The 25,591-nt window shown below is 38.6% G+C and overlaps 2 long non-coding RNA genes across 2 annotated transcripts in view; one reads left to right on the forward strand and one right to left on the reverse strand.

Annotated features, from left to right (window-relative positions):
• Positions 1–25,591, forward strand: part of LOC147842795 (uncharacterized) — a 294,644-nt gene that overhangs the window by 97,222 nt on the left and 171,831 nt on the right. The window lies entirely within an intron of this gene.
• LOC147842796 (uncharacterized) lies at positions 17,330–24,715 on the reverse strand. The gene is made up of 3 exons (XR_015498666.1): positions 24,245–24,715; positions 23,951–24,207; positions 17,330–19,358 (listed from the first exon to the last, which is right to left on the reverse strand). It is a non-coding gene; the product is annotated as an uncharacterized LOC147842796 (long non-coding RNA).

The raw sequence follows: 25,591 nt of genomic DNA on the forward strand, positions 1-25,591 counted from the left end.
CAGGTAGATTTAGGCACAGATTTGGTGGTATAGCTAGGTTTAAGGGTGGGTTAAAGTGTAAGGGATGGTCAACAGTGTTATTAAAGATGTAATTACAGAAATTAATTACAGATGTAATTACATACATGTATTTAATCAATCATAAGTATAATGTAAAAACATGTATTTAGACAATATGTATATTGTAACAAATCATTAATTTCAGTGTAAGCACATATTAGCTGAGGCCACTTAATATAAAGTGGGACCAAATGGGCCAATGAATGCCTATGAGTTGGCAAAGCACAGCTTTGCATCAAATCATTATTAGAGTATATAACCAGCACATGCAGATAGTGCTTCAGATTTTTCGCTTCAGAAGCCTTATGTGAGAGAGAGATCAAGACCAAGTGTTTCTGGATGTGTTGGTTCACATCTCCAGATGATGAGCACAGGTTTGGAAGTCCATCATGTCGATGGTGTGCTAAATGTGGTCTGTTGCGTAGAAGAGATTGTGGCTTGCCATTTGGCTCATCGGCTTGTGAGCATCTACATTTTTGGATATTCATTGATTGGCTTATTTTTGCAGTCTTTGAATCAGTCGATTTTGCACAGGGACCTGGCACTCTAGCACCTTGACCTGTTAGGGTTTTGAATCAAGTGGGAAACAACAAGCTCTGCCCGGGCAGAGTTTTTCTTATCTCAGGATGGAGCTGGACTCTCCATTATTGTATACCTTACAAAGAGCGCTCTGGGCTGGTGCTGCCCTGTCTGATACAGTTCAGCAAAATAACAGTGGTTTCACTAAAGTTTTTCAGAGGCTCCTGGGGCATATGATGTTTACAGCTGCTTTCAGTTTGCTGAGGCTGTTTACATAAAACGACTTGAGCACTGACTTCACAATCGGTTCCCAAATTGGCATGGAGAATGGTCACAGGGTGACCATCGCCCCACTCTGTAGCTGCACCGTCAATACATGGATGGACCTTGCCTTCTACAGGCCTGGGTGCACTTACAACAAGTGTCCAGTTATGCTGTCACTCTGACCGATGATTCTATTATGAGCTGGGGGCTGTGTGTATCGAGCATGCTGCTGCAGGTTTGGAAACAAAGTCGAAACCGAGTCAGTGTTTCTTGCTCTTCACTGCTTCCTACTAGTGCTGGAACAGAAAAACGTTCTGGTTAAGATAGACAGCACAGCTGTGGTAGCATATATCAACTATTTGGGCAGTATTCTCTTCTACCACATGTCTCATCTCACTCGCCATCAGCTCCTCTAGAGTTATGTGGGTGAAAATTGCTGAATGCCGTTCATATCCCAGGTAAGCATAACCATGCCAGCCAACATGCTCTCATGGTGACTCATGCTACCAGGGGGGTATTCCAGAAAGCTGGGTTAACTTACCATCTGCTAAAACCTAAACTCTCGGTTGATTTACCCAAAACCTGCTTACCGCGAGTATGTTGGTTCCAAAACAGGTGACAAGAGTTATTTAAATCAACCTCTTTAAGATAACCGCGGGTTAATGCGCGTGTACGACACACACCTGAAGGCATTTTCAGTAGATCGCCGAATTCACGAGTCACCATAGAAAGTCACGGTGAGAAAAAAAGGGCAATGCACTTTACAGAGGCGAAGCTGGAGGTTTTAAACACAGAGATTACACATCTGCTTCAACGAAGGAAAGAAATATAGAATAAGAAATAGATAAGAAAATAAAAAATAAATAATAAGAAAATTTATTAGTTCATTAAATTACACATGCCACTCTCCATTTTATTGTAATGATAAATTAAACTACTCTTTAACATCCTTTTTGAGTATGTTGTGTAACCATTCATGCATTTATTTTTCTTGCCATTAATTTCTTAAGGCCACAATATGTGTATTGACTAATAAGGCTTATAGAAATTGTAATCTTTCTGGAGCTAGAACTCTGTCCAAAGTCATTAAACACAGAAACATTATCATAAAATGTAATATTTAATTACTGGAGCTCTTTATTTAACACTCTAGAATATTCTTTCTGACATGCAGCTAATAGAAAGAGGCCTGTCTAACTGCTGTGTCCTATAATAAAGGCTTTTCAGTGGTTGAGTTTTTGACTTAAACCACACACTCTGTCACTGTTGTAAGTGATTGTTGTCAGATAGCTTTAGGTTCTTTTTATTTTGCATGCAGACGAAGTTCCTTCTGCCTCAACTAACAAGCAGTGTAAGAATTTTCTGCACTTTTCCATTTTTGAATATTACTCTTGGATCACAAAATCTTTTATCTACATATTTAAATTCTAAAGTAGCTGTATAAGGTCCATCTTCAAAGATAAAGTCACATGAGCATCAACTTCAGGTGAGAAATGTATATGAAAAATATGTTACACGTTGAAATGTGTGTGTATAAAGCAGTGTACAAAATCATTCATTTTATTTCAGGAAACGAAGAAATGAACAGACCAAACTATTTGATTAAACATAGTTTTTTGACTAATTATATATTTTTAGCACTCTTCCATCTGTTTTGTCTGCTTGGGTCACTGAGATTTCCTCTGGGTCAGGCTGCAAGTACGTGTCATGGTATAAGGCAGAAAAGGGTATCTTTTGTCCTCCAGCAAGTAACAATGTAGTGCCCAGTAATGATTCTATTTTATAATACAAATATAATAAAAATAAACATTGTGTTAAGCAACATTTGCTTTATAGTTTTTTTTTAAACTATATTTGTGTTATACACTTGAATCATTACTTCCTGAAAATCAGCCATTTAGCCTCAACATAGTGATGAGGTGGGGTGTGTGATGAGCTGGTAAGTGGAAGCAGTAATAAGTTTAATAGTTGAAACACCAAAAGATGAAGGATAGAAAATTAAGTTGTACCTGCACACTTATACTTTGGACAAATTTTATATTATCAGTGTCCTTTAGTGACTGATGGAGCTTTAAAATTGGCTGCAATTAATGCACACAATAGCATTTAGAAACCCTGAAAAAAATATTATAATAAAAAATGTAGGTGTGTGTGCGTGAATGTTTAAATAAGAACGACGTCCTACATCTTAAATTAAAGATATATTTTCCTACAAAAGACAAAGCTGCCACTTATAATATTATACAGAAAAATGTGAGGGTGCAGAAGGAGAGAAAAAACACAAGATCTGTAAGTAAGATTCGAACTCGCTCCGTTGTGCGCTCCGTTGTTCTTTATCGACGGACTGTCCACTACGCTATTCCCGTGCTCTGAATCATCTGTGTAATGATACGCAGTAATGTATGACCAAGGAACTGTACAAAAGTGTAAAAAACAGTTCAGTGCCAGGCATACTGTACAGGTGGTCCTACTGCCACATTGTACAGTTGCCTAAAATGCCCTGACGCGAATACAAAGAGCTGCACTGAATGTTTTTTATGGTAAGTGCAGACCCGCGGTTTGTCACATTTGATTTCAAAAAGGTTTGTTAAATACATTAACATTATGAATTTGGTTATGCAAAAAAACTAAGCACTTATAACCCCTTTCACAACGAAAAAAACTTGTATCTGTGTGTCCACATCCATAAATATTCTCAGCAAAAGAGCACGCAATCCTCAGTAAACTCTCTGAAACAGACAAACTCTGAAACATAGCAACTTACTCTCTGAACATAACCTGCTCCGGAGCAGGTTATCTTCAGAGAGTTAGTTGCTATGGCTACTTAACATACCCAGAAGTTACCTTTTTTGGAACCAAAGTTGAGGTTATCCACCTACTTACTCTCAAACTTACCCGTGTATGTCACATAACCTGCTTTCTGGAACAGCCCCCAGGAGAATCAATAATAACAATAATAATAATAATAATTCCTTACATTGAATAGTGCTTTTCTGGGCACACAAAGTGCTTTACACAACGGGGGGGAATCTCCTCATCCACCACCAGTGTGCAGCATCCACCTGGATGACGCGACGGCAGCCATTTTGCGTCAGACCACACACCACACACCAGCTGATTGGTGGAGAGGAGACAGAGTGATGAAGCCAGTTATGATATGGGGATGGTTAGGAGGCCATGATGGACAGAGGCCATGATGGACAGAGGCCAGTGGGCAGATTTGGCCAGGATGCCAGGGTTAAACCCCTACTCTTTTTCGAAGGACATCCTGGGATTTTTAACGACCACAGAGAGTCGGGACCTCAGTTTAACGTCTCATCCGAAAGACGACGCTCACTGAGCAGTATAGAGTCCCCGTCACTATACTGGGGCATTAGGACCCACACAGACTGCAGGTTGAGCACCCCCTGCTGGCCTCACTAACACCACTTCCCACAGCAACCCAGCTTTCCCATTTGGTCTCCCATCCAGGTACTGACCAGGCGCAGCCCTGCTTAGCTTCGGTGGGCGACCATGTTAGAGTTGCAGAGAGCTAGCTACCGGCTCAAGACTTCACCCTGGCACAATCCAGCTGATATGGGTGCACTTCAGAGAAGCCCAAGTCATCCTGTTGCTCCTCAAAAGTCTTCCTATCACCAGTTGATTTTTTCCTTGCTCTGTATTTATGTGCTGGCTCTCAGTTGGCCCTGGGGCTTAGGCTATATGTTATGCTATATTTTTCTCCAGTGAGCCTGCTCACACAGAACCTGTGCAAGGTCCGGGAGAATGAGGAGTGAGTCATGCTTGTTGCAACATGACCTGAGTTTCCAAACGCACACTCCCCCCGAGACGGCCCCTTCCTGTATTCTTCTTAGAAAGCACGTCCTTTCTCAGGGACTGTTTAACCTCTGTCACCCAGATGGGGTTCCTGAACCTTAAAGGGTGGTTTCAGAAGACTTAGGTGACCTACCGGTTTCACTGGTTAACTCCATCACTCATGCTGGAGCCCCTCTGAGGCACGCCCATGTCCTGAAGATGAGTTTATTTACTGTTAGGTGTGCTTCTTATTAGGAAAAACATAGGACATGCCAAATCAGCATTATGTTATCCTTCCTTTAGGAGGTCACCGTCCAAACTGATAGGATTGCGTTACTGTCATCTCCATTCATTGTGACATGGCAGATGGTAGCATGCTAGGAAAGCCTAACCTCATGAGCCGGTTCCTCAGAGGTGCATGGTCCGAGATGGTTAAATCCATCCCTGTAGCCCCAGTGGTCTGCAGTGAGGTACATTCGGGCCACTCAATTCAGGAGGCTTTTTTTGGTCAGCGAATCATGCCGGGAATTTGGGCTGGCCTACTCTCACATTATTCTGAGACCTCTGCCCAGCTATGTGCCCAGGGTTCCTACCACACCTTTTTAACAGGTAATGAACCTGCAATTGCTGCCTGTGGAGGAGGCAGATCCTGCCCTTTCACTGCTGAGTTCTGTTCATGTACTGCTCTTTTTCTGTTATGATTGGCAGAAGGGACACACCGTATCAAAGCAGAGGTTGGCCAACTGCATAGTTAATGCCACTGCCCTTATCAGGGCCAGGGTGAGCCGTGTCCCCCACGAGTGAGAGCATGCATAACAAGAGCTGATTCCTTTTGGGCGTTAGTACGTGAAGCTTTTCTGTAGAAATGCTGTCATTTGCAAGATTTTATATCGTCTGGTGAAAGCGGTTTCCTCCCGATAGCTGGATAATATGCTGGAATAGTTGGTGGTTCATTTCACTGTGGTGACCACTGATAAAACTAAGAAAAAGGAAAATGATTGAGTTTCTTAAGTATACAGTATTTCTTAGAGTGAAGCTAATGTAGACTTTTTTTAAACAGATTCTTAACTACGATTCTTGAAATCATTCATGCCCGAGTATTTTAGAGGGCTGATCAACAAGCTTTTTTTTCTGTACAAAGACATCCTTCCTGTCTAAAGAAAATATTTAGCCATGTTAGCTTGATGTTAATCATTATTGATGGATTCTCTTTAAAAAAATGTTTTCCTTTTTTTTTAAAGATTTTAGTTTTTTTTTTTAATCTGGCAATAGCAATAAAATAAACAACAGTTTATGTGTACAAAACATCATATTCAATTTGCTGACAATGGTAATAGTTCATTAGTATTGTAGCATGCACTACAAAATTTTCCTGATTTTAAACCTTAACTCTTTTTTTCTAGTTTCATAAAATTGTCATAAAAAGCAGGGCATATATAGCGAAGGGAGCAGAACCGAGGTTTTAGCTAACAATGGTCCAGTAATTAGCATGTGCAGGAACTGCGTTGGTTAGTAGTCCTCGTGCTGAGGAGTTGATGAACTGTGCTAGAGATAAAACCCTGGAGCCACACACAAATAAATCTGTCATTTCACACTTTATCATATTCATGAGCCTGTGAGTCTGGGTGTGTATCTTTACATATGTGTGTGTGTGTGTGGGTGTGTGTGCGTGTGTGTGCGTGTGTGTGTGTGTGTGTGTGTGTAGCACATTACAGATGTTACAATAAGTCTGCTTGTGTGTCTCAAATGTGCTAGCTATTTGGGAAAGAATTGCTTTCAAACCAGAAATTTAGTGCCCCAGGAGTGAGTCTACATGCTGCTAGTGTTTTTGCTGTTTGGGTGAAAATGAACGAAGAGCTAACGATGTTTGTCGTGTGTCTCCAAGCCGCCTGTTTGTTTATGCTAGGCCAGTTCTGCCCAGTGCTGCCTGTAAATAATTACCCACACTAATTATGGCCCGGAGTTAGCAAGCACGCTAAATGCTTTTCTGATGAGTACTGCCTTTGGTTAGCAGGTGCTGGGTGGCCCTCCTAGGGACTCAAATTGAAGAGGGGGCCCATATTCTTCTCTCGTGTCCCACAGGCGAATGGGTCGTTTCGCTTCAACATACCCCCCAAAGAATAATGTGCTATACATAGGGGGGTTGTTCTCAGCACAGAGGGCATAACATTGTGTGCAGCTGGCCCCTAGTGTGAGACCCATTAAACTGGCCTTAAGAATGCCATGTTTTTAAGGACCTTTTTCATTAAGACACATCTTCCTAATACAAATTAAAATAAAGGGCTAAGATTTATTGTATAAATCTAAAAAGACTTTGCACGGATAATCAAAGACATAGTGCTTGACAGTTTTGTTGTTATTGCTGTTATGTATGTATGTATATATATATATATATATATATATATATATATATATATATATATATATATATATATATATCTGTGTGTGTGTTTATTTTTGTATATAAATTTTTATTATATTTTGTTAATGTTAGAACATATATATGTATTATTTATTTATTTTTTTTATGGACCGTTTTAGGGTCAAAATTATTAGCCCCTTTAAGCTATTTTTTTGACTGTCTACAGAACAAACAATCATTATACAATAACTTGCCTTATTACCCTAACCTGCCTAGTTAACATAATTAATCTACTTAAGTCTTTAAATGTCATATTAAACTGTATAGAAGTGTCTTGAAAAATATCTAGTAAAATATTATTTATTGTCATCATGGCAAAGATTAAATAAATCAGTTATTAAAACTATTATGTTTAGAAATGTGTTAAAAAATCTTCTCTTCATTTAACAGAAATTTGGGGAAAATTAAAGGGGGTTTAATAATTCAGGAAGGCTAATAATTTCAATTTCAACTGTATGTATATATAGTTCATCCCTCCTTGATTCAGACTGCAATTAATTTAGCAATTAAATAAAATTTTATTTTAAATTATATACATTATAATATATACATATTATATTATATTATATTATATTATTATATTATATTATATTATATTATATACATTATATTTATTCTACTTTAAAATTACAAGTCAATTCCAATTATTAATTTTTAAGTGTCCTTATTATGGATTGTAAAAGTAGTTTGGTTTTGGGAGTCCCCAACAACAGGTTGTCATGCATGAAAGGTAAAAAAAAAAAAACTTCATTGCCTTATAAAATGCATTTAAATTTGCCTAATTTTATCAATGACTCCCATATGATTTGTTCAGTGATTAATTTTCCAAACCCTCCTTTTCCAAAACTCCTTCATGTCACTAATCTGCGATGATTGGTCTGATGATCCATTCTGTTGGAACTGGTCTAAGACGTGTTGGAAATTAAACGCACATCACTTACCAAGACAGTGTTGGCGCAACAAGTAGCCATGGTACAGAGTCAATGTGTGAGCCCAATGCAGCAACAAATTGATAAAGTACTGCAGTTTGTACAGCAGCAACATTTGTACACACAGCAAATTCTTCATCATAACTTCTAGTAACATAACTAGTAATAACAATGACATGAATTCAGTATCAACTGGCAAAATATTAACTATTTTGAAAATTAACCACAATGCACACATTTGCTTGTTGGAGATGTCTTGTGTTTGTGGAGGTTTATACACAATTTATGAATGTCTCCATAGCCAATTAAACAGAAAGTTACAAACTGCTGTGTGTGACATAGTAAAGTGACCGAGGGAGTAAACTATTCAAGCCAAGAAGCATCACAAAGAGGTCGGATGTAATTATGCTACATTTGTCAAATATTTGCAAACGATATAGATTTAGATTGTCAGACATTTTTGCTTATCAATGCTACTTTGTTTACACTTTGTCTGTGCACATCGTAAGTTTCCCTTTGCGAAATAAAAAAAAAATAGACAACTAGAGTCCTGACTTCCACATAATAAAAAATGCCAGACAGACGGAGACAATGACAGCTTCACATCAACTCTGTTTATTTACTAAGGAAAATTAGGAAAAACTTCTCTTCTTCACGCTAAAAAGCATCTTCTTTGTTCCAAACTTAATATCATTTCGAGATGAGGAGAAAACATTCTTCTGTCTTGCCTTCTCAGTGTAAGTAAATTAATTTACATTGTGTTGTTCTTTTTACATGTATTCAAGGTGATACTCAAAACTTTTTTGAACAACTGAAATGGTTAAGTAGAGACAGTAAGAACAGATTCTTAATTAATTCACACATATGCATATTTTCTGTTTGATTTAACAAACTAAACTTACCTGAAAGATATGGAACACTTAATGGAAAACAAAAAACTCTCCACACTATCTTCTTTCTGTTTCAAACACCGTGCACAAACCACTGATTCATTAGCTTCGCTTGCACTAAATAAAACTCACCTAAAAGTCTCACAAATCTCTCAGATGTAATAACAATGACTGAATAAAAACGATTCTGCACATATTTAATGTAACATTGATTGAACTCTGCTCCATACATAAATTAATTGTTTTTAGTTTTTAGAAAGTTCATCAAAGTACATATGAACTGAAAATGAGATTTCTCATCCCTATTGGCTATACAGGCCATAGGCTTTAGTATTGGTCATTACTTTAACAAGAGTATGTTGCTATAGCAGTTGTCAGTAAAATGACAAAAACAGACAAGGTAGTAGCTATACTGTGGTATTGTTGTGAAAATTAAAATTAATATAATAATTAATAATGACCCTGAGTTGTCACTTTCTTTTTGAGAGTCAATGATTTTAAACACAGTGTACATTCAGATTTCAACCTCACCTGGATTTTTTCATTCAAACAGAACTGTGCACACAATGCATGGAAGGCGGTTTTCAAAACTCCATAATCTGACACTTTAAAGAACTGGCTAAGAAACATTTCCTGTTGGTAGATAAAATGGATGTAGTAAAAGATCTTTTCTTCCATAATGTAATGTGACTGGATCCATAGTCCAAAGCATTATGTTACATTAACCGATTATCTTAACCCTTTGGATTTATTGAGCAATGTTTTTGTTGTTCCTGACACTGCTTCAAATTTAGATTTTTGCATTAATAATAACCTATGGACCGAAAGATATTGTCCCTTTTTCATATATGGTGATGTAAGCCACTTGAAACGGTTTCTAAAATGAGAAACAAATGCAGGAAGATGCATGATTTAGCACTTCCGGAACCGATTGGATCATTGGAAGAGGGGCATCGGTGACAGCAGAGAATGATTTGATTGCCAGTTTGTACACAGCTGTGGAGGATTACTATCCACCACAGTCGACATGCACCCTCAGGTGCAGAATGTTTTCAGATGCCCAATGATGACAAGAACAGGGAGCTAAATTTTGCAAACGGAATCGTGTGATATTAATTTAAATGAGACATGCAGTAATATCCCCACCCAAAAGGCCATCCACGAGACTGACCAGAAGTGAAGAAAAGTTGTTTCAAGGGGGAAAAAAGGTTACGATATTTTATCTAGGATTATGATGTCCAATTATTTTGTTCAAAATAATTAAGGGCACAGGCACATTTATAACAAGTGCATTTATGAAAAGCACATTTTGATTTCATTCTAAATTTATAGGGTTAATGCTCAAGCTAAAACTCTGTCAATTAAGTTAATTTCATTCGTTTTACATATGATCAATTAATGTGTACAGATTCAAATGTACAATTCATATAGTTCGACATTATTCTTTGTGGAAATGGACCATTTACCAGCATGTTATGTACATTTTCCTCACGCAACTACTTTGACTTACAGATTTTCTTTTCCTTTTAGCTTTTCTTTTCCAGTGATCCATGTTTTAAGTATTTTCAAGCTGGATCTATCAAAAGTTTGTTCCAAAAACCACTGTGCCACAACTGATAAACATACGCTTGTATATCTGAAAATAAATTGCGACGTAAAATCTACAGTAGTGTAAAGCACTAAAACACTTCTACAAACCCATGCTGAACTCTGTCTTTGCGGGAGGGTTGGACAGGGGGGCACCTTATGTGTGCCATCACCAGTGCTGTGTGTGTCTTGTAGCATGTCGCATCAAACTTTTACCCCCCACGGACATGCTCAGTCTGTCTCCCAAACTTGAGCAGACTTGCATTATGTCAGCTCGCGCTTTGCCACCCCATTTGCTGTAGCTGTACTGCTGTGCACACAGACAGACTTATCAATCAAACACGGCTTGATGGATTCTTCAGAACGATGGAACGATCGCCTCAGAAGAGCTGTGGAGTCTCGAAGCGCTTTTTTCTTTGACATAAGGGTATGCAAAGAGAGTAAATGGATGAACGGTTGATTGATTCTCGCCAGCAATGTTGTTGACAGCAGGAAATGTGTTTTGCATTGACTGTGTTTGCATGGGAATTTGCACGGGGCATGAGTTATCGAGCAGGAGTTTGGACCTTAGGCAATTCTACATAATGATGGCAGGTCGGAGAAGCCAAAATTCACTGTTTAACAGTTGCTACCTGTGGAGGGCATGTAGGGAGAAAGTGTACAGCCACAACAAAAACAAAATAGCACGTATTTTGAAGAATATAAAAAAATAAAAAATAAATAAAAACATTTTGAGCTTCCAAAGAAAAAAAAAATACTGAATACTGATTTACTATTAAAATCTTTTTTATGCTTATTTATTATTAAACGGGTTTTATATCATGCGGCCCTCACCCATAGGCCAAATTTGACAAAATCCCTATGTTTAGGAGGCAATAATGTAATGGCTGCATACGGTGTTCCTGCCAGCTTTACTTCTTTAGTAACAGCCATATTACCCTGCAGCCCAAGACCCAAAACTCACTGAAGCAAAGCAGGGATGAGCCTGGTCAGTAGCTGGATGGGAGAAAAGGTTAATGTTGGAAGTGGGTGTTAGAGAGGCCAGCAGGGGGCACTCAACTTGTGGTCTGTGTAAGTTCTGATGCCCCAGTAAATAGAGTGAAGACTATACTGTAAGTGAGCACTTGTCAGTGAGTCTTTCGGATGAGACATTAAACCATGGTCTCTGTGTTCATTAAAAAAATCCCATGGCACTGCTCATGAAGATAAAGGGTGTAACCATGGTGTCCTGGCCAAAACACATCTATTGGCCTGCAAATCATCCCATCCCCCAAATTGGCCTTATCACAGTCTCTCCACATCACCAATAGCTGGTGTATGGTCAGCACATTGGCGCCTTTAACCTCTGGCTGCCTTCGCATCATCCAAGTGGATGCTGCATACTGGTGGTGGTGTGGAGAGATCCCATGTATGGCCATATACGATACATGTGCTATATAAACACACATTACATTACATTTTTTATCCTCATATTGTCTGTCAGTATTTGGAATAGTAGATATTTATTGAGTAGCATATAATAGTTATCTGTTTGCATAGACTGTTTAGTAATGAATAAAACTACTTTCATTAGCAACAGTAGTATATCAACATACTGTAATTGTATAAAATTATATGCATGTTTATGGTATAATTTTTGGTGGTGTGTTTTGTGTACCAGTTTTGTGTACCACCTTTGTTCTTCTGTAATAAATGCCAGCTTTTTTATTCTACAGTCAACTTTTCAAAGTTCATGTTCTTTATCTAAACTTGTAGAATTTAAGTGCATGAACAAAAAAAGAGTTCACAAAAATATACTTCTATAGAACCCTTATAGGGTTGGCAGCATCTCTTCAAGACCTAGGGCCCTAGGGTGCAATAAGGAAAAATATGTGTTTGGTGCGATTTGTTGCTATTCTTAGACCAGCGCAACCCTAATGTTCATGTTTTGCACCACAATGTTTAATTAGCAAATTCATTTGCACCACTTTGTGGACTAATGAGCGTTCCAGTCTAAAAAGGAAGTGTGTTAAGGTGCATTATTGGCTCGTTGCTATTTTAAAGAACTGGAATGCGAGCACCATTGACCAACTAAAACTTGGTCTAAAGTCCAGCACAAAGCACATTAGTTATACGCCTATGCAGGTCTGAAACACTTACACATTACTTAACCCTCCTGTGTTCACATCCTGCCCCTTACTTTAGTGTTCACGATCAAAATTGACCGGTCTGTTTTAACTGCTCTTATATTAGCACAAAAATCATTTTTCTCAACCATTCTTTAGCTGTGAACAATGTCTCAAAGTAGTGTTTAACATGAATTTACAGAATTATACATAAAATAACTGCAGTGAAAATACAAATAGGTGCTGAAAATATATTATAAAAAAAAAAAAACGAAAAATGACAGACATCAAAATACTTTGTTTTATTAATTTTTATTTAGGTGACGCAGTGGCGCAGTAGGTAGCGCAGTTGCTGGTGCTGTTGAGTGATTTAAGTTGTAAATCGGTCAGATTTGACCCAAACATGACAGGAAGGACAATTTGCATTTGTGTTATTATTAATAGCAGTATTGTTTATTATATGCATATTTATATTTGTTTTAATAAAAACAAGTTTGGATTTGTCCACCTGTTGGGTTTTTTAGATGTATGCATGACGCGTGTTCGGATATAACTTAGTTTTTTTTAACCACACTTTGTTATTAATGTTTATTTATTTATTTGCTCTCTATATTTTCATTTCAGTCTGTAAAGTTGAATTTAGATATAGTTTTGGAGCAAATCTGATATAGTTTTTAACAAACTAAATTAAATATGTAGGCTAATGGATGTCTTCAGTGGAGTGAGTTTCCACCGTTTCCTTATCCACAAAAGTACAGGTGTAAAGAAGAGTAAAAGTAAAACAAAGAAAAAATAAAGAGGCCGAATGGAAGAGGCTCGTTTTTTATCCTTGCACTGCAGATGGTTTTCTTGCTAGCAAAAGCATTAAGTTTTTCCTCTTACAAAGTCCCCCATGTACTGACTCTTAAAGGGAATGGGAGATGAGACTTTGATTGGTTTAATACACATTTTGTTTAAAACACAACATAGCTCATTAAGAAAATAAGCACAACCCTGTTAGACTATGTACCCAGGAGCAAAGAGTATTTTTCTGTCCTAAAAAATAGCAAAAGTGGATTCAGACATGCCCTTTATGGAATTTAGAATTTGTGCCTAGATCATTAAATAGAACCCCTAATCTTTGAGATCTTAAAGAGAGGATGCCAACCTTCCGAGGACTTTGACGACTTTTGCTTTGGAACAATAATTGTTGTGAAAAGCACTACAAAAATAAACTTGAATTGAATTAAATAACACAATCCTTGTCCTCATGCTGATTAAGCCTAATTAAGTACATTTCTATGAAGAAATTACATTGCAAGCCACCATAAACAAGAGTTGAAATAATGCTACTTTAAGTGCATTTTAAACAAAGTTACTTAAACTTTGACAAAATATGGAACATTCAACTGTAATAACATATATAGAAAGGTTAACAATTGCACTACAATCACACACTCAAAACAATCAAATTTCATTTCTGATCGTTTTTAAAAGTCATAAAAATGAGATAAACACTTCTACATTAATGTAAAAAAGCAAACACCACGAAATGTGTGATTAGCCTTTCCTTCAAAAGCAAAATAATCATTTTTTCTTTCTTTCTTTCTGTTCACACACTATAAAACACACATGGGGGTCCCATTACATAGCAAAGAAGCTCCTTTAAAAAAAGTATTCAAAAGCAACTATGAAGAGGAGTAGAAAAAAATCCATTCTCCAGAGACAAACAAAACCATTAATTAAAACAAGCTCTCAAACATCAATCTTTCCGTCTGTCACAAAATTATCATAATCTGTGAATGTTAAGAGTCTGTAGAGTAAACAGTTAATTTAGAGGAGTATTAATCAAAAAGTCTGGCTTTCTGTATACCCCCTCTGTGCTGTGGCACTTGTACTTTTTCATCTTGCGCACTTTGTACTTTTTACACAGAGAGGGGGCAATTTTAAATGCACTTCATCACGTGTATGCTTATAGGACGTCTATGCTGTAATTTTCATTAAAATCCTGTTCACCTTTATAATTTATTCAGTTTTATAGTTCTAACTCTGAGACAAGTGATAAACCAGTATATTGAGATGTTTTAACTTCAGAATATTTACAAGATAATAATAATGCCAAAAATATATATATCAGCATTTGTCACCTCACATATTGAAGTATCTGGTTGTGTTGTAGTCAAAACCACCTGAACTGAGACCAAGACCAAGACCAAAGCAACATGAAACGGAATCAAGACCAAGACCAGATAAGCATTTTTCAGACTAATCTGAGAGATCCAAATACAGTGTATTATATACCCCATTTTGAAAATGAATATTTTATGCATTTATCAGTGAATATAGGCAATGGATTTTTGGTGCATTTTAACAAAACATTTATTAAACAGAAATAATTATTAAAATAATATTTTAGTCACCACCCGTAAGAAATTGAAACGTAATACAATTAAATTCAAACAAAATATTTTACAAAAATTTAAATAAATAAATCACAACCTACAAAATTTCGACTAATTTTTTTTTTGTTTTTGTTTCTCTTGATTTTTCCTCTTTTTTAAAATGTGCATTTAATTTTTTTCTATTACTTATAAATTTGAGTGTACTATCTTGTTAGATAATCTCCAGATTTGGCTTCAATACTGACTAATCTAATGTATATGCACAAATATAATAATGTATAGCTCCAATTAAAAAATATGAATTTAACCTCCTAGGGCTTAGCGGCTATATACGTGGACGGTACATTTTAGCTCTTAAGTGGCTATTTACAATACTTTGAATGTTTTATATTTTGTTACAGACCCGCAGTGTCATCCTGCAACTGTTTTGCAGCACATGCAATGTCCCAAACACTATTTTTAACTGTGCAAAATGGGAAAAAACGGGAAAAATTACATGTTATATATGCATTAAAAACAGTCAGGAAAAAAATGTTTTATGTAAATTCGGACCACATATATAGATTTAACTGTTTCTCTAATAGTACATAATATCAAAAAATGCTTAGGTTTTATTCTAATTAGGTTCCAATAAGCCCAAATAGCAAAGAGAAATAAAAAATGCATGTAAAAAACACATTGAGCCTTAGGTAAAAAAAAAAAAAAAAAGATTTGTGAGAGGTGTACTTTTTTAACAGTAAAAGCCTTTACAATCTACTGTAAACACCTGTTAAATGATTGATGATTACATTGTTTTGTATTATTGGCTGATGTTTTATTTGATTTAGATTTTTTGTTTGTCACCAATGTTGAGAATCTAAGACTAGTTGTTGGTGTGTGTGTGTGTGTGTGTGTGTGTTTTTAAGTTCTAATATAGTTTGTAAACTTTCATTGTGAAATGTGTGCTTAGGCATGTTAAACACTCATTTATTGCTCCAGTGGTGTAATTTACGTACATTGATAAATTCTCATAAACATCTAGCAAAATATTCAATGAGTGCACATGCAGGTGAAGATGGTTATGACTTCATAAACACATAACATCATCTGATTGATTTTTCATGTTGTTTCCTTTAGCTTTTTTAAATACACAATTAATTATAGCAATCCAAATAAAATAAAAATAGCATTTAAATAAGACGTTGAAAAGCCCAACTGCAGATGCAAGCCCCCATCATGTTGAAATTAATGAACAACAAACATTTCATTTTGCACTTTAATCCACATGAGACAGAAAAAAAGTCAAAGGTTAATAGTAAGTAAAGCTTCTGATGTTTGTGTAGTTGTTTAATGATCTCTGCTGGATTGTTGAGAGTTAATTTCAACTTTGGTTTTGGCTGTTATTTATGTTACTTGGTTTTGTTTTTTCTTTCCTTCAATGATTCTGTTTGTTTACGGTTTTTCATCAAAAATTCTTAATCCTCCTTTAATTGGACACTTAATTATTTCATTACTTCATCACTTACCTTAGTGTTCAAACTTCTGTAGTAAAAACACTTGTGAGGATTTTGGTTTGGGATTTAAGGGGTTAAATAAATTTGATTAAAAAATACACACTGTGGAATGTTTTTAAAGGAAATATTCTGTATAAGCTGATTTTATAAACGTAAAATGTAAAAAAAAACAAAAAACTGTAGATTTCTAGCAACCACAGCTACCAATATTTAAAAAAACAACAACAAAATGGCAAAATACTGAAAAAGCACTGAGTGTCACCTATAGTAGTGTCTGTGTGCAAGTCTAATATGACCTGAGAGTATCTGATGTTATGTTGCATCTTCTTTTATTTAAATGTAAGTGCGTTTTAACTAATGCAGTCAAAATCTGTTCGGTAATTGTAACCACACATGAACACGCATTTAATGACTTTGCATTACTTAAAAAGTTTTTCCTAGTGAATTGATGTACAATGGTCCTCAATATCAATATGCCCAGACATATTATTTAGACATTTAAAATATTGCTTTTTAATGCCAGTAATGCCAATTAAAATGCAGTTACTTCCTGCAAATAAAATTAACTCAAAGGTTTGTAAATTAACACAGCATCAGTTAATATTTTACTTTTAGTAAAAACAGTTTTATTTAATTTTTTTATATGAAACAATTTTACAATATATATATATATATATATATATATATATATATATATATATATATATATATATATATATATATATATATATATATATATATATATATATATATATATATATATATATATATACACACACACACACACACACACACATATATATATATATATATATATATATATATATATATATATATATATATATATATATATATATATATATATATATATATATATATATATATTAAAACACTTTTAACCCTTGTATGGTTTTCGGGTCTGTGAGACCTGTTTTTTTTTTTTTTTTTTTTAAAGGAAAAATTAAACAATGAATTTTTTTTTTCAACCTATTGGCTTTGGCCTATTTTCTGTGAAGAACATAAATCCAAACAAATTTTCAACGGCCGCAGAATGTATCTCCCCCCACACATTTACATTACATACAAGGTGATCGGGTCCACTAGATCCAGGTCTAATAAATATGTTGAAAGTGTTGGTCCAATGTTCATACACTCTGTCCTCCTCCTTTCTAGTGCTGCTGTTTTCCAACTATCAACACTGTCTGCTCTTAAATTTCCGCACATTTCACTCTTTCTCTTGCGGGAACCACGCTTTATTTTCTCATACCCTGTCCCATCTGTGAATTTAGGGCATGGTACTATAAATAAGACTTTTGCCAGTGTGATTCCTTATCACAGCTGATCAAGATGGCCAAAAGATTGTCTGCTGCGAGGGCCTTGCAAATGATTGTTAAAAAGAGAGGAGCTTCTGATGATGATGTCCAAGACCATGGTGGGAACAATACGAAAAACAAATCTTTGGGTTTTATTTTTTTCATAACATTATTTAAAAAATAAACGAGAAGCACATTAATTTATCAATATGATCTAAAAAGGTAAAGGGGAAAATTCACCATGTTTGCTGTTAAATGGCTTGTAATTGGGATTAAGTAAACATTTGTTGAGTAATTTAACAAAATTGTTTGATAGTGTTAATTTGGAATGCCAAAAGTCTAGAAGGTCCACCAGACCCATGAACACTGGCTGAGTAACCAAAATACGACACCACACAGGGGTTATATGCAACTGAAGCCAGTAGAAAATCACTAATGATCAATGAAATGTCAGAAATGCTCTTTGTCTAAAAGCTCTGATGTGGATTTGTTTAGACCTGTGTTTGCTGCCAACATTGAGAACTTGCCTCACTTGACACAGTTTTAAAATATCTTTTGAAAATTTGAGACAATGCAAGTCAATTAACATAAATTTAGTGTTCATTGCAAATGTGGTCATATTTGTGAATATGTCTGTCTTACTTTTGTAATTTTATCATTTGTACCATGTTATCATATAAAAATAAAAATTTTCAGTAATAATTAGAAAATTTGTGGGCAATTGTGTTGCACATCTGAAGCTACATAAACCCTTTAAACACTTTCAGAATTAGAATCCTCATGCAGATGCATGAAGTACCAATAATGATTTAAAACCAAGTACATGAAATAATAAAACCAATTAAAATCCAAGATTCAAGTTTATGTTGTTTGTTACAAAATAACTTCTATTGTGTGTGTGTGTGTGTGTGTGTGTGTGTGTGTGTGTGTGTGTGTGTGTGTGTGTGTGTGTATTCTCCCACTATCGAATTTCTAATTGGCTGCCAAAGCTACATGAGGGAGAGACGAATAATTAACCAAAATTAGCTCAATTCCAATGAAGTAAACTATCCATAATGACGAAAGAGTGCCATTTGTCATCTTGAAGGTAAGAATTGCTTATTTATATAATTATGTGGTGTGATAATTTTAAAAAGTAGTCAAGGTCATATCACTAAAGGTGCGACAACTTTGGCAGATATAATGGTGTTTGGGACCTAATTTGTTTATACTACAGCTATATGACACGTAAATTAAATTTTTTAGAGATTTGGCAACTGCTATAATTGCAGTTCTATGACATCTACGTTCACTACAGTCTTTAAATCCACATTAAATAGAACATGTTACTGTTAAGTTTGACATTTTTTGGCTTCTTTTTAAACGTTTGTTTTTATTTTTTTTAAATGTTTATTATGCATGTTATTCTAAAAACACACGTGTTAAAATGTATCTGGAATTGTCATTACCTCGGATTAGACCTGTAAGGTGTAACACCTCTCTAAATGATGTTACGCTGAAGGAGTACACAGAAATTCAAAAATACAGAAATTTAACTTCACAAGCCTGTTTTTTTTTCTCTCTTTTCTTTTAATTTTACAACGTGCAAGTATACACCACACTGTAGAAAGGGTCAATAAATAGTCGCAGACGCACTTTCTAGCTGAGCACACGAAATGCGTGTGTCGTTTATTGCCAACAACAAACTCTCTGAAACTTCCATCAAAAACCCGTCATCAAAACACACAGGTCCTTAAAGGGCAAAAAAGATTATCACAACACTAAGGTCCTTAAAGGGTAAAGGAAATCTACAGCTAAACACTGAGCAACATAAAGCATTGTGATTACAAAGACCATACAATTAAGTCAGGAAAATACTGACGACAAATGCTTCCTGAAAGAACAGAATAAGATGACCTATGTAAGCTATGGTGAATTATGTATAACTGTATCACCACACACGTCCCCCCAGAATTCACCATAACAAAAGAAAAGTCAACGGCGAGGCGGGTGGATTAAACGGCCACTGCGGCTCCGCCGCTCTGGGGCTACAGTTGACTCGTCTGCAGCAGCAGAACTATGAGCCCTGTTATATCGTGTTTGAGGGGGCTGTGGCGGTGGTCTGAGGGAGGAAGGTGCAGCTGAGGGGCGTCCGGGCCGTAGGGGTTTTGCCAACAGAATGGGTGTGGACACATCCAAGTGAGCTGGTTTAAGGCGGTCGACTGAAACCCGCTCCCGTTTACCAGCTATGTCCACCACAAAATGTTTACTCCCTGCCTCAACAACTCGAAATGGGCCCTCATAGGGTGGGTGTAGAGGTCCCCTATGAGCATTCTGCCGAATGAAAACATAGCCTGCTGACTGAAGGCCAGAGGGAATGTGAGAGTGAGGAAGGCCATGACGGGAAGTTGGGACTGGTGTAAAAAGCTTTGTATTGTCCAGTAATGTAGCACGTTGAACTGTTGCTTACCAAGGACTAGAAGTGTTGGGGAAAAAATCACCGGGCACCCGCAGTGGCTGGCCGTAAACTAGCTCAGCCGATGAGGCTTGGAGGTCCTCCTTAGGTGCAGTCCTGATGCCCAGCATGACCCATGGCAGTTTGTCTAACCAGTTGCTGTCCTTGAGGCTGGCCCGAAGAGCAGCTTTCATCACCCTGTGAAAACGCTCACAGAGTCCATTAGCCTGGGGGTGATAAGCAGTAGTACGGTGTAGTTGCACCCCCAAACTTTCTGCCACAGCATTCCACAGCTCAGACGTAAACGGCGTGCCCCTGTCTGAAGATATGTCTGAAGGGGTGCCAAAGCGGGCCACCCAGATGGCAATAAATGCCCTTGCCACTTCCGCAGAAGTAATCGATGCCAGGGGGGCAACTTCAGGCCAGCGAGTGGTTCTATCAACCATGGTTAGGAGGTGAGTGTAGCCATGAGAGGGGGGCAGAGGACCGACTATGTCCACATTAACATGGTCAAATCGTCTTTCTGGGACGTGGAAAGGTTCTAAAGGGGCCTTAGTATGGCGATGTATTTTGGCCCGCTGACAGTCGACACATGTAGAAGCCCAGGCCCTAATGTCCTTCTTGAGGCCACGCCATACAAACTTAGCTGCCACCAGTCTTTGTGATGCTTTTGCGCCAGGGTGGGAAAGATTATGGACTGCATTAAAAACCTGTCGTCTCCATGCTGTGGGGACGATTGGTCGAGGCTGGCCTGTAGAGACGTCACATAAGAGTGTGGTGCCTGCGTTGTCAAAAACCACAGCCTCTATCTGCAAACTTGTAGCGCAGGTTTTGAGGGACTGTATCTCAGGGTCGTTGACCTGGTCTACAGCCATGTCATTGTAGTCTAAACCCAAATGGACAACCCCAACCATAGCACGGGAGAGGCAGTCAGCGACATGGTTGTTTTTTCCGGCGACATGCTGCAAGTCGGTCGTGAATTCAGATATGTAAGACAGTTGGCGTTGCTGGCGGGCAGACCAAGTCTCTGCTACTTTGGCCTTGGCAAAAGTGAGTGGCTTGTGGTCCACAAAAGCGGTAAATGGACGGCCTTCTAACAGAAAACGGAAGTGTTTGATGGCAAGGTAAAGGCCAAGTAACTCCCTGTCAAAAGTGCTGTACTTCCGTTCGCTAGGGCGTAATTGTCGACTGAAGAAAGCGAGGGGCTGCCATGTACTATCCACCCATTGCTCGTACACTGCACCAACAGCGTAATCAGAGGCGTCCGAGGTAATGGCAATCGGGGCTGTGGCCGACGGATGTGCCAGCATAGTAGCATTTGCTAGGGCTGTCTTAGTGTCTATGAAAGCCTTGTCTTTTTCTGCAGACCAGTCCACACTGTGTTTAGGTTTTTTACCTTTCAAAGTCTCATACAAGGGTTGCATGAGTTGGGCGGCACGGGGAATGAAACGGTGGTAAAAGTTCACCATTCCAAGAAACTCTTGCAAGGACTTTACTGTGAGTGGGCGTGGGAACTGTGCAATGGCCTCGACTTTTGATGGTAGGGGGACAGCCCCATCCTTAGTGACTCTATGCCCCAGGAAATCAATTATGGACAAGCCAAACTGACATTTGGTTGGATTTACGATTAATCCATGTTGACTGAGCCGCTCAAAAAGTGTGCGGAGGTGCATTAAATGCTCAGATTTGGAGGTGCTTGCCACAAGAATGTCGTCCAAATATACGAAAAGAAAAGGCAGGTCACGCAACACAGAATCCATAAGCCGTTGAAACGTTTGAGCTGCATTTTTGAGCCCAAACGGCATGCGCAGAAACTCAAATAAGCCAAATGGCGTGATTACTGCTGTCTTGGGAATGTCTGCTGGCCGCACGGGCACTTGGTGATATCCCCGGACCAAATCCACCTTGGAAAATATGACCTTTCCTGCCAAGTGTGCTGAAAAGTCCTGTACATGTGGAACTGGGTAACGGTCGGGTGTTGTTGCCTCGTTTAGCCGTCGGTAGTCTCCACATGGGCGCCAGCCGCCACCAGGTTTAGGCACGATATGCAGCGGAGAAGCCCAAGGACTGTTTGACCGGCGAACTATGCCCAGGCGTTTCATGTTTTCGAACTCTGCTTTGGCTACAGCCAACTTGATGGAGTCGAGACGACGAGCGCGGGCTTAAACTGGTGGACCAGAAGTGGTTATATGGTGTTCCACACCATGCTTGGCAGTCAGTGCAGAAAAAGTGGGCTGCGTAAGAGCTGGGAATTCAGTGAGCAACATGTGGAAATCATCAACAGTGGGAATCATACAAGACAGTCTGATAGAATTGTCCTCGCTAAACGTGCATGTGTATGAACAAAACGTGACGGCGTCAATCAAACGGCAGTTCTTAACGTCCACTAACAGCCCATGTGCACACAAAAAATCTGAGCCTATGAGGGGAAAAGCTATCTTTGCTGTAACAAACTCCCAGCCAAAACGATGTCCGCCAAAACACAACTCCACATACCTTGTGCCGTACGTGCGGATGGGGCTGCCATTAGCTGCTTCCATAGGCGGGCCGTGGCTGTCAGCCATTACGTCCACGTGGGATGCGGGTAGGACACTCCTCTGTGCCCCTGTATCACACAGAAAACGGCGTCCAGATAAAGCATCGTGAACGAAAAGTAGCCTGCCTGCACGGCCGACGCTCATGGCCACTAATGAGCGCCGGCTTTGGCGTTTCCCGTTCTGCCGAAACTGCACGGAGAACGGCAGCGTTTAGCTTTGGCTCCGAATTTTGCGTGGTAGAAACACAGGCCAGGAGGCAGCTGTCGTTGAGAAGTTGCAGCGAAAACTGTGGGGGTTTCTGGTGGCGTAGAAATATCGTGCACGGGGAAAAGTGCAGACACAGAGTGTTGTTGGCTTGCCAAAAAAAATTTATCAGCTTCTTCAGCTAGCTCCCGGCAATCAGTTATTGTTGTGTTGGCTAGTGCTGCCCGTACGTGGGCAGGTAGCTGGCGCAGAAACAGCTGGACAAAAAGGAAATCCGGTTTGTGCTCACCAAGGAGATCCATCATTCGGTCCATAAGCTCGGAGGGTTTGCTGTCGCCCAGTCCTTGGAGAGAGAAAAGCCTGTTGGCTCTCTCAGCGTCAGAAAGTTCAAAAGTTTTCAATAAATGTGCCTTAAGAGAGTCATATTTCCCCGTTGCTGGAGGGTTTTTCAGCAGGCTCACCACTCTGGACGCCGTTGAACTGTTTAATGCCGATACAACGTAGTAGTACTTCGTGGCATCTGCGGTGATCTCTCGTAATGCGAACTGAGCTTCGGTTTGGGCGAACCAAGCGGACGCCGATGATTCCCAAAACTCCGGGAGTTTAAGCGTGACAGCGTTCGCGGTCATCGTTGTTGCACTGAATACGTTCAGCAAACAAGCGTCGGGGTCACCAGTGTAGAAAGGGTCAATAAATAGTCGCAAACGCACTTTCTAGCTGAGCACACAAAATGCGTGTGTCGTTTATTGCCAACAACAAACTCTCTGAAACTTCCATCAAAAACCCGTCATCAAAACACACAGGTCCTTAAAGGGCAAAAAAGATTATCACAACACTAAGGTCCTTAAAGGGTAAAGGAAATCTACAGCTAAACACTGAGCAACATAAAGCATTGTGATTACAAAGACCATACAATTAAGTCAGGAAAATACTGACGACAAATGCTTCCTGAAAGAACAGAATAAGATGACCTATGTAAGCTATGGTGAATTATGTATAACTGTATCACCACAACACAAACAAAGCCAATCAATATATACAACTACGCAGTCTTTAAAACATAGTCTGTATAAACTATACAGTACAGATGATGAGGTGAATATATCCTTTAGACTGTTTGAGTGTGATCACCGACTCGGTCCCAGTCATTCCCCTCGCTGGCCAGCAGTTCACCATCACCGGACTTCTAAACATTACGTCATGCTCATACACTAATCAGTGTATGAGCATGACGTAATGTTTAGAAGTCCTACACACACCTGCAGCTCATCCCACTGATGATTCACACACACATATAAGCAGCTCACACACTCACTCCGTTGCGAAGTCTTGTTCTGCCCTGCCTGACATTACTGAGCATTATCTCCTTGCCTGATATCCCGTGTATTACCTGGACTGTTTCTCTACCTTGACTTGCCTGCCGCCTGTCTCGAACCTTGCTTGTTACCTTGACTTTGGTCCACGCCGCCTGCCCTAAACCCAGCCTGATATCTCGCCTCTGAACCACGCCGCCTGATGCTAACCCATGCCTGCTATTAAACTCCTTGACCGCCAGCCCTTAGACCCATTCTAACTACGTTTGATGTGAGTTTGCACGCAAGTGTGTATTGTGTGATTGTGATTAAACTGTTTAATAAATATACTGCAAATGGATCCCTCTGTGTCAGACTCCTCGTTACAGATATCTACATATCCTCTCTCTATGAAACACGATAGAGAAATGTAAAGTAGAATAAAGAGTCACTGACTGTGTCATTTCATATCTCAGAATACTGTAACAGTACGACCGAAGTCGACGCTCAGCCTCAGCACGAGTGGGACCCCAACCACCAGGAGCGCGTGCCACTGGAGCTTTATTAAAGAACTCCCTCCAACTATGCATCACTTTGCGGGAGAGAGCGTCACAGTGTCCACAGTCAGCATTCTCAAATACTACCAGGGCATGCTCCTCTCCCAAACACTCTAAACACAAATCATGTGTCACCAGCCGTGATAAAGTCAGTAATGAAAAGTCACATAAAGAGGGTGTATTTTCACGTGTGTGCTTATTGAAAGCAAAGAACTTAACACTGAATGCTCAGTGCAGGCTTTTATACTCTCTGGTCTGACGGCACCTGCTTAATTACATTAGATTGATTTCACATGTGCGTCAAGACGCGTATAAAAGAGGTGATCCCCTAGCGTTCTGGTTAGACGCAGTGTTGAAGTTCCCTAGATGGGGAACTGCATGTTCTGCTGCATCTCCACACAGCAGTGCTGGTTCTGAAGATGATCAGCAGATCTTCATCTATATTTGTCATCATCATCAGCATCATCACTGCTGCAGTCAGACTAAAATGGGGGACTAGACATGAAGCTGTTCATGCCTGAGAAACGGATTCTGAAGATGAAGACTCCACAGCAACAAACCTCAGGGTCTGGTCCACAGCACTACAGCACCTTCAACATCATCTCCTTCATCATCTCCATCACACTGCTGTGCTTCTTCATCTTCAATGCACACGGCACCAGTCTGAGGGCATTTCAGATCATACAAAATAAAGAAGTAATTTTAACAGCAAAATGTCATTTTGTGTTTGAAATTAAATAAAAATAAATTGAAAATGAATACAAATAAATTCCTCATTATCACCTATACAAATGAACAAATAAAACAAA

Source organism: Danio rerio, chromosome 8 (assembly GCF_052040795.2).
Source record: "Danio rerio strain M-AB ecotype USA chromosome 8, GRCz13ab, whole genome shotgun sequence".
Taxonomy (NCBI): Eukaryota; Metazoa; Chordata; class Actinopteri; order Cypriniformes; family Danionidae; genus Danio; species Danio rerio.